Raw genomic sequence first — 19005 nt, forward strand, 5'->3', positions numbered from 1 at the left:
CGTAGACTTATATAATATATATACATATATATATATAATATATATATATATATATATATATATATATATATATATATATATATATATATATATATATATATATATATATATATATATATATATATATACATATGTGTGTGTGTTGTAAATGTAAAAAAATACAAACTGGGACAAGAACGTGAAACATTTAGAAGACGATACAAAAAACACTGACGGGACACTCGAAGCCTTCAATCTTCAGTCAAGAACCGGATCATCTTCGCAATTTCGGCTAATATGTATATATATATATATATAAAACCAATTCGATGTGTTAGGTTTCAGCCTGCCTTCTCAACAAGGTCAAGGTTTTTGTCATGGTATCCTTTTGAGCAAGGTTAATTTCATTTCGATTAAGATAAATTGTGTTTGGTAGAGTTTATATAGGCCGTTTGTTTGAAGCCAGGTTTCTGATAAAAGATGGTGAGAGAGGTTTTATGGAATTACCAATATGGCGTCAATATTGGGTTCCAATATTCCTGTCATGTGTCTTCAGATCTAGTCCGTAATGGCGCCACTTCAAGGTGGTTGCATCATTAGCATTGCAAAGAGTGCTCCAGCAACTACTGTAGTAGTAGTAGTAGTAGTAGTAGTAGTAGTAGTAGTAGTAGTAGTAGTAGTAGTAGAAGCAGCAGCCGCGGCAGCGGCGGCGGCTGCAGAAAATGTTGATGTAGAAGAGATAATAATGATTTTAGTCATCAGAGAGAGAGCGCACGTCTCTCTTTTGTCTCTTAATATAGTACTCCTTCTCTTTCCCCCACCTCTCTCTCCCTCTCATGCAATTTCTTTCTCTCTCTCTCTCTCTCTCTCTCATGCAATCTCTTTCTCGCTCTCTTCCTCTCTTTCTCTCTCTCTCTCTCTCCCTCGTGCTCGCTCGATCGATCTCTTTCTCCTCTCCCTGTAGTGTTAGTTTTTTTCTTCCTCATTTTCTTTCATCTTTCGCTTCTACTCCTCTTCATTCTCTCATAACTATCGCTTAATTCCTTCCTCTTGTATTTAGTTTTAATTCTCTCTCCCATTCTTTATTCTGTCTCCACAACTTTCCCTTTCTCTCTCTCTCTCTCTCTCTCTCGCCTTCACACACACTCATACATACATACATACATACATACATACATACATACATACATACATACATACATACATACATACATACATACATACATACATACATACATACATACATATCAAGGGATGAGACTGAAAAGAAACTCTTGAAATGTTAATGGACTTAGGAATGTCATTGTTCCAAACAAAAAGATAAAAGACTGATTGGGAAATATGGAAAATCATTGATAAAAAAGATTAAACGCAAACATAGTCGTCTCTTCTCTACAATGTCTATGAAAAAGAAGCTGTTATCTATCTATTTATATGCATATATATGTGTGTGTGTGTATGTGTATATGTATATATATGTGTGTGTATATATATATATGTATATATATATGAATATATATATATGAACGTATATATGTGTGTGTGTGTGTGTGTGTGTATATTATATATATATATATATATATATATATTTGTGTATATGTCTCTCTTTCTCTCTCTCTCTTATCCTTATATATATATATATATATATTATATATATATATATATATATATATATATATATATATATATATATATATATAATATATATATATATATATATATATATATACACATGTGTGTGTGTGTGTGTGTGTGAATATATACAGTGGTAGCAGCGCTAAGCAGTGATGAGAAGTAAACGAAGTGATAAAATATGTCGCAAACATATTTGAACTAGTCTAAAATTGATATATATGAATTGTTATTATTGTGGTGGTAGTTGCTGTTTAACCCCAGGCCAGCTGTCATTGGACACATGTATGATTAAATCGATTCTACTGGCAGCCATTCTTTATTTTATTCAGACATCGTTTATACAAGACCATATTACTAAGTGTAGTTGGATGATTGGCTGGCTGGCCGACAGGATGTCGGGTTGGTTGCTATTTGACTCAAATCAAGCTTTAATGCTTAAATGCATTCTGAGACCATCCCACCATTTTATGGATATACACCAGGTACGCGCAACCATTTTCGAGAAGCAGGCTGCATGAGACAGGGTTCATCATCAGGCAGGTTACATTACTAAAAATTCTAGCCAAGTTTTCGTTAGGCGTGAAAGTCCCAAGGGCCAAGGTTGGGCATGACTGATATGCATGTATATATATATATATATATATATATATATATATATATAAGAATTTAAGGAAGGAAATGCACACACTTTACATATAATTTTTAATATGTCTTGTTTGTATTTGTCGACCGGTTTCGCTTTCGCTATTCATAATATTAATATTCATAACATTAAAATTCATAACATTAAAATTACTTAGGAAAATTTTTTTTTGTCCGCGTTGTGTGTGGAGTCTATAAATGAACGATTCAGCAATTAGAAGAATCTAAGGGGAGGTAACTGGTTATCATTATTATTGTGGACAGGAGAGATAATCGTTCAGTTTTCGGCATTGGGGCGGAATATACATACACACAAAAATTCAAAAACTAGAGTGATGGGGAGAAATATGTTTAGTGATGGGTATGTAATCGTGAATTAAAATGTCTAGCGATCAAAGTTGGTTATGCTTGCATATTTAGACGTGTTCTGTATTTTTCTATGAAAACATTTTCTTTATTTAAACGTTCTTGCAAAGAAATTGTATCTTTGCAATGGTAGAAGGGGAAAACTCTGAAATTTGGTTTGATGTTACCTACACATTTCTCTATGTGTTCACTTAAAGGAATTTATATGTGTTGCGGGAATCAGACCTGCTCTTTACGTAGAGTGGTTCTCCGTCTCAATCTCATACTCGTCTGTTCTATATAATGAGGTGCATAACCTGAGCAGGTTATTGCATAGATTAGGTTCTCAGAGGCACAAGTGAAGTTGGTTTTAATTGTGAACCTCTCTCCTTGTTTGAAACGGAAATCCGTGCCTTCAAGCAGGTTGGGGCATGTTCCACAGTTTGAGCGTCCACATTTTTTAACCATTGGTTTCGTGGTTGTTATGTACAGCTTCGCATTTGTTAGAAGTCTCTTTAGCGATTTGTGTTGCTTTTTGCATTTGATGAGTTTATGTGATTTAAGGCTGTTGTTCATTTTTGGGTCTCTGGTAATGGGAAATTTTACACAATAGTGTTGTATGCCTTATTATTTCTAGGGTTGTGGGTTGATACATACAGTAGTGTTTTGAGATGTGTTGTGTTATGTTTTGTTGTCCTTAGTGCTTTTATGTCTAATTTCTTTCGTCTTTCCGTTAGTGTTGTTTTGAGGTATTGAAGATGAAGGTCCCGAGTAGTTCTATCAGACACTATTGTGCGAATCCTTTTTGCTAAATTAAAGGGGATATTTATTTTGATGTGTTTCGGGTGGCATGAGCTAAAAAGGAGATATTGTTTCGAGTCCGTTGGTTTATGATAGATGTCAGTTATAATTTGGTTGATGACTTTTTTTATCATAATATCCCAAAATGGGAGCTGTTCTTTGCTATATTCCATTGTGAATTGAATGTTACTGTTTATATCATTTAGTGTTGTCTAAAAGTTTGTCAGTGGTCTCCTTCCAAATGATAAAACAGTCAACCAGGTATCTTTTCCAGTTTTCTCTTATGCAATAATGAAATGGATAATCATATTTTTGAAATGACGCTTCATATACGGTGAATTCAAAATAACTCATTATCGGGGGCTGCTTTCATTCCCATCGCAATTCCGCCTTTTTGACGATATTAGGAGTCGTCAAATAGGAAATAATTGTTCTGAAGTATAAATATTAAAGATTCAATTATAAAGACCTGATTTATGCGTTCCGGGAGTACTTCAGGGTTCTTTTCCAACCAGAATTTGATTGCTTTTATTCCATAGTCATGTGGGATGCTGGTGTAAAGATTAATAACATCGAAGGAAACCAATAATGCCTCTTCATTAATCGTTTTTGGTATGTGCTCTAGCATGTCTAAATCGTCTCTAATGAAACTTTTAATGTATTTCAGCAACCAGTGCAAAGATACAATTTCTTTACAAGAACTTTTAAATAAAGAAAAGATTTTTTCATCAGAAAATACAGAACACATCTAAATATGCACGCATAACCAACTTTGATTTCTAAACATATTTTAATTCACGATTACATACCCATCACTGTACATATTTCTCCCTACCACTCTAGTTTTTGAATTTTTGTGTGTATATTTATTCCGCCCCGATGCCGAAAACTGAACGATTATCTCTCCGGTCCACAATAATAACGATAACCAATTACGTCTCCTTAGATTTTCCTAATTGTTGAATCGTTCATTCATAAACTCCTCATACAACATGGACCAAAAAATTCTTCTTAAGAAAATGCGTATTTAAATGAATTTTAATGTCATGAATAGCAAAATCGAAACCGATCGACAAACGCAATACAAGATATGTTAAAATTATATGAAAACTATGTAAAGTGTGTGAATTTTCCTTCTTTAATTTCTTATATATATTACAACTCACCACGTGGGATGATCGAAATTCCCCTATTTTTATCAATATATATATATATATATATATATATATATGCTTAGGCCAGAGACCTGGTGAAACTTCGATGATACTATCAATTAAATAATAATAAACAACGGCTCCTGATTTTAATACGAGGCCAGTAATTTTGAGGGGGAGACAGGTTTATTGAAACCATTAACCTCAATACTAACCTGGTACTTAATTTTATTTACCTCGAGTGGGGAAGAATGCAAAGCACAGTTTGCCTCGGTATGATTTGAACTCAAAGCGTGAAGAGCCGGAACAAATACCGTAAAGCATTTCTCCCGATGTTTTAACGATTCGCCAGTTTTATATCCTACAATGCGAACTATAACACAGGTCAGGGGTTTATAATGTGCTACCTACACAGTATGATGTATGCGACCAAGATGCATAGATATCGACAGCTCAGGCTACCTAGATGTAAGTAGGTAACACATCGTTGTATAGTTCTCAGTTGAAGCCTGCAGTACTTAATTGTCAACAGCCTTGTCCTCATAGAGGTACTGTGCCACTGGCTAGGAAAACAGTGTGGTACCGTTCTCTAGGTCCAACACTGTGTATGCTCCACTGTATTGTGTGAATGTTTACGTGATTTAACTGCTAACACCCAGTTTACTTAGCTGTTAGTAGATACCATTTCCGGCCGAGACACATACGTAACTATCAACAGCCTACATAAGTAACCATGTAACTCAATGTCGCATAGTTCACTGTGTGTATAAGTACGACCATGGTAAGAAGTTTGCTTCCCAACCATATGGTTCCGAGTTCAGTCCCACTGCGTAGCACCTTGGGCAAGTGTCTTCTGGGAATGTCCGAGGTCGACCAAAGTTTTGTAACTGGAGTTGGTAGACGGAAACTGAAAGAAGCTCGTCGTATGTGTGTGTGCACGCGCACGTGTGTTAGTGTGTGTATGTGTGTGCGCACGCGCGTGTGTGCTTTCGTGCGTCTGTTGTGTGTGGGTGGGTGTCTCTGCATCTGTGTTTGCCCCACCCACCACCACCACCACCGCTCGTTGGTTGGTTTACGTCCCAGTGACTTAGCGACAGAATAAGTACCAGGCTTAAAAATAAAAAGAATTACTGGGGTCGATTCGTTCGGCTAAAAATTCTTCGAGGCGGTGCCTCAGCATGGTTGCAGTCTAATGACAGAAACAAATAAAAGAAAAGACCCCTGTTTATCTAGCTATAAGTCGGCAGTACAATGTGGTATACTTCCCTGTACTGTATCCATGTCCAAAACACTTAACAGTCAACAGCCCAGTCCACGTAGCTGTAAATAAGCACCACAATGTGTCATAGTTCACAATGTATTCATAGCCAATTCGAGGCACCCTCATTCGTTTGTGGAGTCAGTAGTTATAATAATTTCAATGAAAAAAAATGTGGCTACAGTGAACATAGAATGTTATCTCTCCATAAGAATATCTTGTTATTCCGTATAATAGAAAACCTATATATAAGGATAGATAAATAAAAAAATATAACGCTTTACATCTTCTCTTCGATATGAATTTCTAAAAAAATATTATAATGTTATGTATAACTTACAAATTGGAAAAAAACAAATGGGAACACTAAAACAACAAAGGATTATCATGAGAATCAAACACACAGACATAAACACGCACACATACATACACACATATATGCATACATACACACGTACATACACAGATGCATAATACACACATATATATACATAGACATACAAACACACACACACACACACACACACACACATATATATATATATATATATATATATATATATATATACACAGAGACATACACAAACAAACAACCAAACAAACCATCACACACACACACATACATAGAGATATAAAAATGAGCACACATTGATAAATAAACATACAGACAAATACGCAAATAGGCACAAAATAGAACATACACATAATTATATACACACATGCACGCACACACACACACAACAATCTTCCATCCAACCATCAGTTCATACATACATACACGCATACACACACATATATATTTACACATATACATATATAATTACTATAACTCAGTGTACTGAATGGCAACTAACACAAAGACGTGATAGTCGCGGCTGGAACGTCTTTGAACACAGGTATGTTCAGTCAAGATTAACCTGGATATAAACAACAACGATAACAGCGAAAACGATAATAGTAATCAGAACACCGCCAACGCTACCATCACCACCATCACCACCATCACCACCACCACCACTACCACCATCACCACCACCACCACTACCACCATCACCACCACTAAAAGCAATAAGCATCAACAACAAAAACAGATTATGACTAAAACATGAATAATTTGGAGCATAGGTTTTCTTCCGTCATAGCTTCCGGTGTCGTAACTATACACTTCCGGTTCATGACGAAAACGGTATCTCTAATGGAATGTCAGTAAATTTTAGCTGCTATTAAGGTCACATGTGTGTGCGTGAGAGCGCTTGTAGGAGGATAGGAGTGCAGGTGTGTGTGTGGGGGGATGAGTACGGGCCTTTGTACGACTATAAGTGAACAGGGTGGGAATGGACGTGTATGTGTGGGAGTGCACCCAAGTTCACGTGTGTCTATACACAGGTACACATGGATGTGGATGCATGCATGTGTTTTCGAGTGTGTGTGTGTGTGTGTATGTGTGTGTGTGTGTGTATGTGTGTGTGTGTGTGTGTTCTGTTGTATGTCTTTGTGTATACACATACACATACATATATGTATATCGGTGCTCCAGCATGGCCGCAGTCAAATGATTGAAACAAGTAACAGAATAACAGAATATATATACGGTAACGTTTTTTGCCATTATAACATGGCCGTTCTATAAAAAAACTGTCACTACATTTTAACCCCAGGAAAACATCTTTTCCAGCTGGTTGACGTCACACAGCCTGTACCTAATTGTGAGTGAGGGAGCTAATCACTCCCCTCCAGCTTGGCAGACCATGGTTTCTGGGTCTTTACCCTTCATCGGTATTGGACAACTGCCTGCTAGAGATGACTGTCAATTGTCCCCACTCATAATATATAAACAGAGAAGTGGCAGACAGCCACTGATCTCGTAACGAGCAAAGTAGCTAGTTCTAGTGATTCGCTCCCTTACTCACAATATATCGAGCAGGCAGTGTTTATCTCTCTGATGTCCTTAGCGAAAGAGGTTAGGTGGTGGACGTGGTTGAAAGGGCTGAAGGTAGATCCTTACTTCTTTAGCCAAGCCTAGATCAACGTTTTTAAGTTTCACTGGAAAAGGAAAGTGAGGGTGAAGAGGGAAGTGCTGCCTTCCAGTAAATTTGATGTAAGGTGGATGAATGTAGCAATGATGAAAGACGACGATGAGGAGAGGGCACTTACTTCAGTTTTGTGAGGTTTCCAAGAGCAGCCCCAAGAAGTTCCTCTTTTCTGGGGGAAAGATATATTGTTGGTATTTATAAATACCAACATGCTCCTTTATGTAACCCCGTTACATGCTCCTTTATGTAACCCCGCATTGCATTGTTCCCTACCGTTCCCAATGTTTCTGTGAATCCTTCGCGGTTAATAAAGAAAACATTATTGTTGTTGTTGTTTCGGATTTACTGCAATGAAAGCCATATATGAAATATTAAAACTATAACATTTTTCCTTACAGATATTTTTTTAAACTGCAGCATTTATTCATGGTATTTTCAGCGACAATCTAGCCAGTTATTTACGTGTGATGACAATTACATTGGTTACTGGTGGTGGCCTGTATTTAACCTGCAGCCATAGCGTTTGATCTTAGTTTTTATTGTGGGTTTGTCTGTTGTTTCCACAGTTAATGTATACGATATTATGTACATTTCCAGGGCATTAAACGCTTCTATAACCCTCGTGGACCACATGAACAAATGAAAATGTAAAAAGCTAGAATTGGAAAGCAAATTCCGTGTTTAAAAAAATGCAATGATGAATGGGAAGCGCAGTGCTTCATGTGCAAACCATAGAAATTTGTCTCTGTTGCAAATAAAGGTATTAATGAATTGAAAACACATGTGAACAGAAGCAAATGATTCTTTCATCAAATCAAAACTGAAAAATGCTACCTCGATTGCAGAAGTTACTTTAGCCCTTTGCCTGTCCACAGAACTTTCATAATTTTGTCATAAATGTCCAAGCTTGGTTTTAGACTTTTCTTAGTCCTTGCTTCATACATCTTCAGTTATTATAAAACTTTCCTTTCATATGCCAACATGGGGCTTACGCTGGCGGTTGAAAAAAAGGGGAACATGATCATATATGATGCTTAGACGCCAGGAAAATATGTTCAGGGTTTCTCAAGTGAAACATGGGTCAGGCAAAGGGTTAAAGACATCACTTCGTTAAACTGTTCGCGAACCTAGTTAAAAAAAAGATGCAAAAACTTTCTCGAATTCTGAGGTTGCAATGAAGTCTCCTAGTGTTTAGAAGAAAAATCACAAGTAATGCTTAATTCTGTGCTTGCACCAACTTCTCTCAATGTTGCCTTGAAAAATCGTGAAGAAAATAATATAGCATACTGTAGAATTGCTATAGATGGAAGTAATTACTATTCAATCCATCGGCTTCCTGTAATTAATGAGTATTTTGACTGAAAGAACTGTTTACAGTCAAAAGTAACTAAATTAAAGAACACGCCTTATGACAATGGCAAATTATATGAAGCACACTCCGGAGAAAATAGTGTCTGTGAGAAATATGTTGCATTCACACGTGACAAAGGCTTATAGGATTCAGGCGTAATGAAGACTATATGAATACGCTTGCAAATTTTAAGAAAATGTTTCAAAAGCAATCATTAATAGGAGTGGGTTGCTTACAATTATGCCCATCACTGAGCAGAAAGAATGGATATTGATATTCAAAATATTATCGGTAAAATTTGTCAATGTTTTCATATCGACATAAATGGAACTGAAATGATCAACATTGTCGTTTTGTTGAAATTGAATACTGGAAGTGCTTCTCTCACAATAAGGCTCGTTGGCTGTCACTATTGTTTGACATTGCCAGGCTCACATAGATGTTTCCTGTTTTCTTTCAGTTGTATGACAAATCACCTACATTTATTTAAAAAATTCATTGAGAATGAAATTACCGCTGCGAAAAGCACTCGTTTAATATATTTGACAAACACATTCAAGCAATTGAAAGAGAAAGTACTCCTATTGAAGAAGTGTTGAGAAATTTAGGATCTGTTCAGAAAAAGGTTGTAGGACACAAGAATCACAATGTTGTGGCTTTGAAAGTTACGGGACATCTGCTTGATCAAAATCACAGAAAAAGAAACGAGAAAGAATGTGTGACAGTTTCTTCTAAAATACTACAGAGGCTTCTAAAATACTACAAGAGGCCTGTATGAAACCAATAGGAGATTTTCGTTACCTGTTCCAACTAGATAACTTTGAGAGAAACACCTTACTGGATTTATTGCTTCAAATATTTTATTCACAATATGAAGTAAGTCACTGGAAACACTTTGTTAAGTCAGCTAAATTATAAAAAAAATAACCTCAATTAAAAACGCGATGCAATACAGAACATCGACATCTGTGTATGCGTGTGTGCGTGTGCCTGTGCGTATATATATTGTCGAAGTGCGTAAGCTCGAAACGTAAAAGACTTTTCCATTCTTCCCTAACGTTAAACTAATACACCTGCTTGTTGTTCCTACATCTATCGTCGTCTTTTGTTTTCTGTAAATTTGAACATTATAAGTATATATAAGGTCATACCGTAAATAATGCGGTTTTTCAATTGCGTGAACTAAAAGTCGGAGGGGAACGGAATAAACTACCTGCATCAACTTGCTATAAAAACAGGTAGTAATGTTACCTCAACTTTATTCTTAGTGCAAGTTTTGAAGAGTGCAGTTCGATTTAAATAGTTATTTTTTCAAAGCTATAATAGAAGTAGCAAAGGAGCATATTCGGCATATTTTGCTTTATGAGTTGTAGGACAACAACGCAACAGAAAGCGCGAGGAATATCAATGCAGTATGCACGGATCGGACAATAAGCGTAAGCTAGTGTCAACGGTGGTTCCAGAAATTCCGTGTCGAAAACTACAGTCTAGAAGACGAGCCTCGTCCTGGAAGATCTGTAGAGCTCGACAAGGACGTCCTGAAAATCATGGGGGAACAAAATCCCATCGTAATTGTTGAGGTACTAGCAGAGAAGCTTGGATTTTGTCATTCACGCATTTATCGACATCTACGTGAAGAAGAAAAACAACCATCTTTGGTTTCAAGACGAAAGGTGTTCCTCCATCAGGATAATGCTCGGTCACATACAGCGAGGATGACATTCCAAAGGCTGGAGCAATTTGAATGGGAAACGATGCCCCATTATATTCGCCGGACATTGCTCCATCTGATTATCATTTATTCCGTAGTTTTCAAAATCATTAGACGGAAAAAATATGAATTCTGCAGATGAGCTCAGAACAGTACTGGAGGAGCATTTTCGGAAGAGGGGTCTTGTAAGTCTACCAGATAGATGGAAGAGCATTTTAGAAAATGCTCCCGTAGACACATGCTGGAGACTTTTTTCCATCTTACAAGAGTAAACATGCAATATTTCTCTGCTGTTCTTTTAGCTTTACTGCGTTCGGAATTTACTTTGTGTGTGTGTGTGTCTATGCATAGAAACGCATGGCTTACTGGGTTGGGTATTCGGCTCATGATGGTAAGGCCTTGAGTTTGATTGTCACCTTGAGTAAAAAAAACTCTATTTCATGTTGCTCCAGTCCACTCAGCTGGCAAAAATGAGTTCTATTTGTAACAACACAAAGGGGCAGCCTTGTCACATTCTGTATCACGTTGAATCACCCCCAGAACTACATTTAGTGTACGCGTATCTGTGGAGTGCTCAACCACTTGCACGTTAATTTCACGAGAGGGCTGTTCCATTGATCGGATCAACTGGTACACACGTCGTCGTAACCGACTGAGTGCCAGGTATGTATGTATGTATGTTTGGTATGTCAGGTCACTTTCGAGTGCTACTGGTAACATGTAACCCAGTAAAACCCGTTGCATGGTCGGGTCGCCGACGACTAAACCGGCAACCCCACAAAGCTTGCTTGGTGAGGAGGGTGTTTATTGGACACCCTGCGGGATGAAAAACAAAACCCGTCAAAGGGCGGAGGAACTCTTGAGAGTCAACGGCCATTCAATAAATGTCTTAAGGCTGTATCATGCGCGGGGACATAGAAATAATCGGACTGAATACCCGATCGCGCGGTTAAACCATTGGGAGTGAAGGACTCCTAGCCTTTGTTAGGGCATCCTTCTAGGAGAAGCTAACTCAGGTAACAGGGATAACTCCGACATAAAAGCTGCGGCTCAGTGGTTACCGATGATGTTGACTTGTTCTTCTTTTCGGATTATGGCTGCTGTTGCTTAGTGAGTGGGATTGATTCAGTGCACAGCCTTTCCTCACTTTAAAAAAAATCTTCTTGCACAGGTATTGCACGATAACAACATTGATTAAGCTTTGTGCAATGGCCATACTCGATAACGAGGGGGCAGCCACCATGTATGTATGTATGTATGTATGTATGTATGTATGTATGTATGTATGTATGTATGTATGTATGTATGTATGTATCTGAGTAGGTGTATGTATGTGTGTGCGTATGTATCTATCTATGTGTGCATGTATGTATGTATGTATGTATGTATGTATGTATGTATGTATGTATGTGTGTTTGCTTGTGTGTATGTAAGTTATGCAAATACCCACAATTGGTTGTCACGGCTGCTTCATGTTTAAATAGCCCTAAAGCGTGTGTCAGCCGCGCGGCGAGGGGGTGTCGGCTATTTCCAGGAACGTTCTCATTTTTAAAGTTCATATATAGCAACTTTAACACAAACGCACGCGCTCTCCCTCACTCTCTCTCTCTCTCTCTCTCTCTCTCTCTCTTACTTTTTCTTTCTATCTATTTCTGCCTTTCTCTCTATATTTCTCGCTCTTTATCTATTTCTGCCTCTGTCTCTCTCTCTCTTTCTCTCTCTCTCCCTCTCTATCTCTCTCTTACACACACACTATATACATATGGGCGCGGGCGCGCGTATCTATCTCATGCTCGTGCCATCAGTATAAACTCAGGTAAAATAGTTGCTGTTATTGTTCCTGTTGCTGCTACTGCTGCAGTTTACCACAATGCAAGCCTTGAGCTCGCAAATCTAAGATCAAAGGCATTACAGCCTTGCAGTCATATTCTCTGGCTCTGTGTACTTTGAACAACACTATAGCATCTCTCTCTCTCTCTCTCTCTCTCTCTCCTCTCTCTCTCTCTCTCTCTCTCTCTTTCGATAACTGTAGGGTGTAATTTGAGGGAGATAGGGCAGCTTTTTCCAGCAGGTCGAGCAACAAACAAAAAATTTCCCTCCTTATTGCTATAGTTAGTTGTTATGATCATGACGGTGGTGGTGGTCGTCGTCGTAGCGATGGTGGTGGTGATGGTGGTGGTGGTGTTAGTGGTGGTGGTGGTAGTGATGATGGTCCCGATTGTGACGGTGGTGGTGGAGGTGGTTGTGTTTAGTTATGATTGCAGTTATGGTGATTGTGACTGTGGTGGTGGCAAGGATGAAGATGGAGGTGGATGTGCATGTATTGGTGGTGGTTGTGATATTGGAAGAGCAAGTAGTGGTGACAGTGGTGTGAAGGCGCGTGGTTTAGTAGTTAGGATTTTTGACTCACGATCGTAAGGTCGTGTGTTCAATTCCCGACGGCGCATTATGTCCTTCAGCAAGACACTTTATTTCACGTTGCTCGAGTCCACTCAGCTGGCAAAAATGAGTAGTAGCTATAATTTAAAGGGATAGCCTTGTCATATTCTATGACACGTTGAATCTCCTAGGGTACAAGTGTTTGTGGAGTGCTCAGCCACTTGCACTTTAATTTCACGAGCAAGTGAATCAACTGTAACCCTCATCGTTGTAACCGACGGAGTGCCAGTTTTATTGGTGGTGGTGGTTATGGTGGTTGTAGTGGTTGCGGTGGTGGTGTTGGCGGTGTCGGTGGTGGTTGTGGTGGTGGTTCCGATGGTGATGTTTGCAACGTCGGCGGCGGTGGTAGTGGTAAGGTTAGAGGGGTGGTAGTGTTAGGAATAGTGGTGTGGAGTGGTTATGGTGATGGTGTAGGAATGGTGCTGGTGGTTTGGACGAAATACGATATCAACAGTAAAGAAACTTCACAATACACAAACAACAACTATTCAACAGGATTAATACATTTATATTTTGCTGTCTCTCGTATTTATCACACTTAACGGAGATAAACATTAACATAAATTAACATAAATGTTAATGAGGAGAACTTGAAAAGAGAAATTTGCAAATTCTTGTTACGTTTATTGTTTGTGATTAAACACAAAATTAAAATCAATGAAATTAGTGTAAGGCAAATTTAATGATAAGATAGTTAATATTGTGAGCCAGGATAGTGTAAATAATCATAAATTACATGTATTGAGGAGAAATAATCATGAATTAAAGGTCTAATTCTGACCAAGAAAGGCAGGGGAGACAATCCTGAAATACTAATTAAAACAATTTAAAACAAGATACAAATATTTTAGAATTATGTACGAATTTATTTTTCGTCTTTAGATTTACGCTTGCATTATTCATCTTATCCCATAATCCCTCCAGATCCTCCTCTTTTCTCTGTTTTATCCAGTTTACAACCTGTACAACTATATTCCCTATCACCCACCCACATACATACATACATACATACATACATACATACATACATACATACATACATACATACATACATACATACATACATACATACATACATATGTATATCTACGCGCGTGTATGTATGTATGTATGTATGTATATGTAACTCATGACTGTTAACACGAAAAATAAAGAAATAGTGTGTCCTTCTCATCAATTATTATATATATAATTTGTTTCGACTCATATCCGCTACTGAATTTATAAAAATTCACATTTATGCATATGAATCTCCTCAGGGTAATATTTGTTCAAAAAACAGACAAAAATTCAATGCAAGGACTGCTAAATCATAAGAGAAATTGATTTAAAATATACCTATGTAATAAAAACAAAAACAAAATTCAAATAGATAAAACAATTAAGTAAAGAAAAATTACAATAGTCATGAAAGGTTCTCATGCATCTCCAATAATATTAATCTAGAGATACTTTAATCGAAAATAATCACTGCCCATTTTATTATATAATAAGATCTATATAATATGTGAAGAATTTGTGGTGAAGTGGGAAAATATTTATTTAAAAATATTAAATACTATGATGAAAAAAATAAATAAGGATATATTTTATTCAGACACTAAATTCATTAAAAAGAATTTTAATTACCGATTCATTCCCTCAAAAGTTTCTAGTAAATTCGCCGACGTTAAACAAACGTATAAAGTTATGATTATTATAAATTATACTATTTCTTACATAAAAACGATAATAATATATAAATATATAAAGTATCAGAATTTTACTTAGTTTTACAAAAGGAAATGAATTAGAGTAAACCAATAGCTTTATTATTCTATAATTTTTATGTGTATACAAGTTTGAAAGAACATAATATGATATATACTAAACATTATAGGGTCTACAAGAAATATTCATAACTATTCAAAAAGATATATAATTATATGTAAAAATTATTCCAATCTTTTATTCGTACTTATATAAACATTATTCTTAGTATAATAAATAAAAGAAACAAATTTATTTAGTTTATCAGCTGATTTTTCTCAAGTTACTGATCTAGTAGGTATATATATTCTATTTCATTTTAGTAACGAATTTCCAGGTATTAAAGGTGGACTGTATAGAGATGACGCGCTGTCTTTGATTAATAGTCTATCAAATAAGAAATTAGATTTGTATGAGAAAAATTGCATATTTAAAAAAATATTTGGTTTATCTATTTCTATTGAAAATGGACATGATTCTGTTAATTATTTAGATGTTAATCTGAATCTTGTTACTGGGCAATATAACCCATATCATAAACCAAACAACAATTTGAAATATATTAACTTTAATAGTAATCAACCTAAGGCAATTACATGAACTTTAGTTAATAATATTTCGTGGCGTGTTTCATATTTATCATCTAATGAGGAAATCGTTAACAACAATGCAGAATATCATAATGTCGCCCTTAGAAAAAGCGAGATATATGCATAGGATTGTATATTGTAATAAAAATGAAGACTATAAAAAATATTATTATAGTAATGATAAGTCGGTTGACAATGGAATGTGTGGATCTAATAGTAGAGATGTGAGTAATAAAATTAAAATTAATAAATCTCATAAAATTATAAATAGTAATAAGGTCGGTGAGATAATTAAATAAATTAACCATTACACGATCTAAAGATAACCTAAGAGTGGAATGAAATATGGTATAAATGTATGTTTTAAATCAATACCAATAGCGTAGATATGCTAACCCTAGATTATGATAATAATGATGTTATTCACAATAAGGATAATACTAATATTAATAGTAGAATAAGAAAAAGTGTAGTAATTATGATATTCTATATGAAAGCAGCTTTAAAATTAAAACTAAAAAGTATAGCCCTAATGCAGCCTTTGATAGACTTAATATTGCTAATTCTATAAATGATAATGATATTTGGTTTATTATTCCTTATGCAAGACAAATAGAAAGTAATTTGGTTAAGCTTTTTTATAGATCTATATCTAAGCATTTTAATAAAGAAAATAAAAATAATAAAACAATTAATAATAAAAAGATCAGAATTGGTTTTTCAGTATCTAAAAATTTGTTTAGAATCATTTCTTCAATTAATAACAAAAAATTAGACATTTAAAAAAAAATAATAAAAATAGTAATAATTCTGTTACTGATAACTATGTCGCTAGAACTTGTGGTTGTATATTTAAGGATAAATGTTATTTCAATAATTTCTATATGCAAAATAATCTTGTATATAGATGTAGAGTTGAATCTGAATGGAAAACTTATTTCTACACTAAATTCAACTGAAAATTGTATTAAAAAACGAATTGCAAATCATGAATATACATTTAGGAACAGGTATATGTTGAACAGTACCAGTTTACGTAAGTATATATGGAAGTTAAAAGATGGTACGAAATTATACAACGTTAAATGGCAAATACTTAATCATGCTAGATCTTATAAAATTGCTAATAATAGTATAACTTATGTGTGGATGAAATATACCAAATTTTAACATCAAAAAAGAAACTTCATAATGACAGACGTGAACGTGTTTTAGCTTGTAAACACCATTCTAAATATGTGTTTAGAAAATATTATTAAGTGTATTATTTCAAAGATTATATCTAATAAATTTTTTTTTATTAAAGATACATTTATATATACAATATATGTATATGTATGTGTATGTAGCTATATGTATGCATATGTGTGGGTATGTATATATATATGTACATATATATATATGTCTGTATGTGTGTATGTGTGTAGGTGTATATATATATATATGTATTATTGTGTATCTATGTGTAATCATGCGTGTATATATATATGATGTATGTATGTATATATGCATGTGTATTGTATGTGTATGTATATATATATTTATATATATAAGTGTGTGTGTATATGTATATCTATGTGTCTGTATGTATACATATTTATATGTGTATTTATATATATATATATATATGTGTGTGTGTGTGTGTGTGTGTGTGTGTGTGTATGTGATTGTGTACATCTGACTATATGTATGGTTATATATGTATGTGTTTTTGAATTTTATGGTTTATGTGCGTGTATGTATATATATATATATGTATGTATGTATGTATGTATGTATGTATGTATGTATGTATGTATGTGCGTGTATCTATATGTATGTATGTGCATGTATATGTATAAGGCCGTATCTTAGGATGTATGTATGCATATGCATACATACATTAGTATATATCATTATATTATGTTCTTTCAAACTTGTATACACATAAACATCATAGAATGATAAGGCTATTGGTTTACTCTCATTTATTTCCTACTGTAAAACTAAGTAAAATTCTGATACTTTATATATTTATATGTTATCTTTTCTATAAAGAAATAGTATAGTTTATAATAAACGTAACTTTATGCGTTTGTTTAATGTCGACGAATTTAGTAGAAACTTTTGAGTGAATGAATCGTTGATTAAAATATCTTTAGATTAATATTATTGCAATTGAATAAGAACAGTTTATGACTGTTGTAATTCATTTGTTTACTTAATAATTTTATCTATTTTAATTTTGTAGGTTTTTTTACTATATTTAATTTATTTTTGAATTATTAACACTAACGCTGGTAAATATAATTATATTTTGAATAAATATCTCTTATGATTTAGCAGTCCTTGCATGGAATTTTTGTCAGATTTTTGAACAAATATTACCCTGAGGAGACTCATATACATAAATGTGAATTTTTATAAATTCAGTAGCGGATGAGTCGAAATATATTGCTGGATTTATATTTTTTTAATTTATAATTGTTTTAATTTTTTGTTATATTATGTTATATTATATTATATTATATTATATTATATTATATTAAATTATATCATATTATATTATATTATGTTATATTATATCTTTTCATAGTATAATTATATTATATTATAACGTAAATAAACTTTTGATATGCCAATTGCATTTCTTTATTTCCTTTGATATTTGTATATTGTAATTATACCATTTTATTTGTGGTATTCAACTGAAGTACCAGTGAAAATTAGGTGTTTTCCATCCCTTTGAAGGGAATCGTTTTTCCTTGGTTTGATATATATTATATGTATAAAAGAGAGTTTGTGTGTGTGCGTGTGTATGTGTGTGTGTGTGTATGTTTGTGTGTGTGTGTGTGTGTGTGTGTGTGTGTGTGCGCGTGCGTATGTTCCTTATGCAATCCAAAGCCGAGTTGCCGAGTTGCCGATTTTGACGTATGGAGTATCAAAAGATTCAGTTGGCTTTTGGCTACCAACTAAACTATATTTTCATTCACATATTTGCATTACAAAAATTTAACATTGTCATTTTTATTTTAGTCACCTATTGTAAACGACATTTTATGTCACCACCACAACGACAATGATGGTACATTTTCTATATGAGTTTGTTCGCGCGTTCGTTACCTATGTTAGGCCGATGACTGATAAGTATATGTGTGTGACGGTGTATATGTCTGCCAGTATACATTTTTGTGACGAGCGAGACACACAGGGACAGAGATAGGCTTCAGGTGTGCGTTAATGTGTGAGTGTATCTTAGTTTATGTATGTAACTTTCTCTCGCCCAACAGCGAAACACACCGATATAGAAATTTTAGTTGCGGCCTGGACTTTCAACGA

General features: G+C 34.8%; 1 long non-coding RNA gene across 1 annotated transcript; it reads right to left on the reverse strand.

Annotated features, from left to right (window-relative positions):
* Positions 1 to 438: 438 nt before the first annotated feature.
* On the reverse strand, positions 439 to 18438 carry LOC118763250. The gene is made up of 3 exons (XR_004999000.1): positions 18354 to 18438; positions 9082 to 9084; positions 439 to 449 (listed from the first exon to the last, which is right to left on the reverse strand). It is a non-coding gene; the product is annotated as an uncharacterized LOC118763250 (long non-coding RNA).
* Positions 18439 to 19005: the final 567 nt, after the last annotated feature.

The sequence above is a fragment of the Octopus sinensis genome, linkage group LG4 (genome assembly GCF_006345805.1).
Source record: "Octopus sinensis linkage group LG4, ASM634580v1, whole genome shotgun sequence".
Classification (NCBI taxonomy): Eukaryota; Metazoa; Mollusca; class Cephalopoda; order Octopoda; family Octopodidae; genus Octopus; species Octopus sinensis.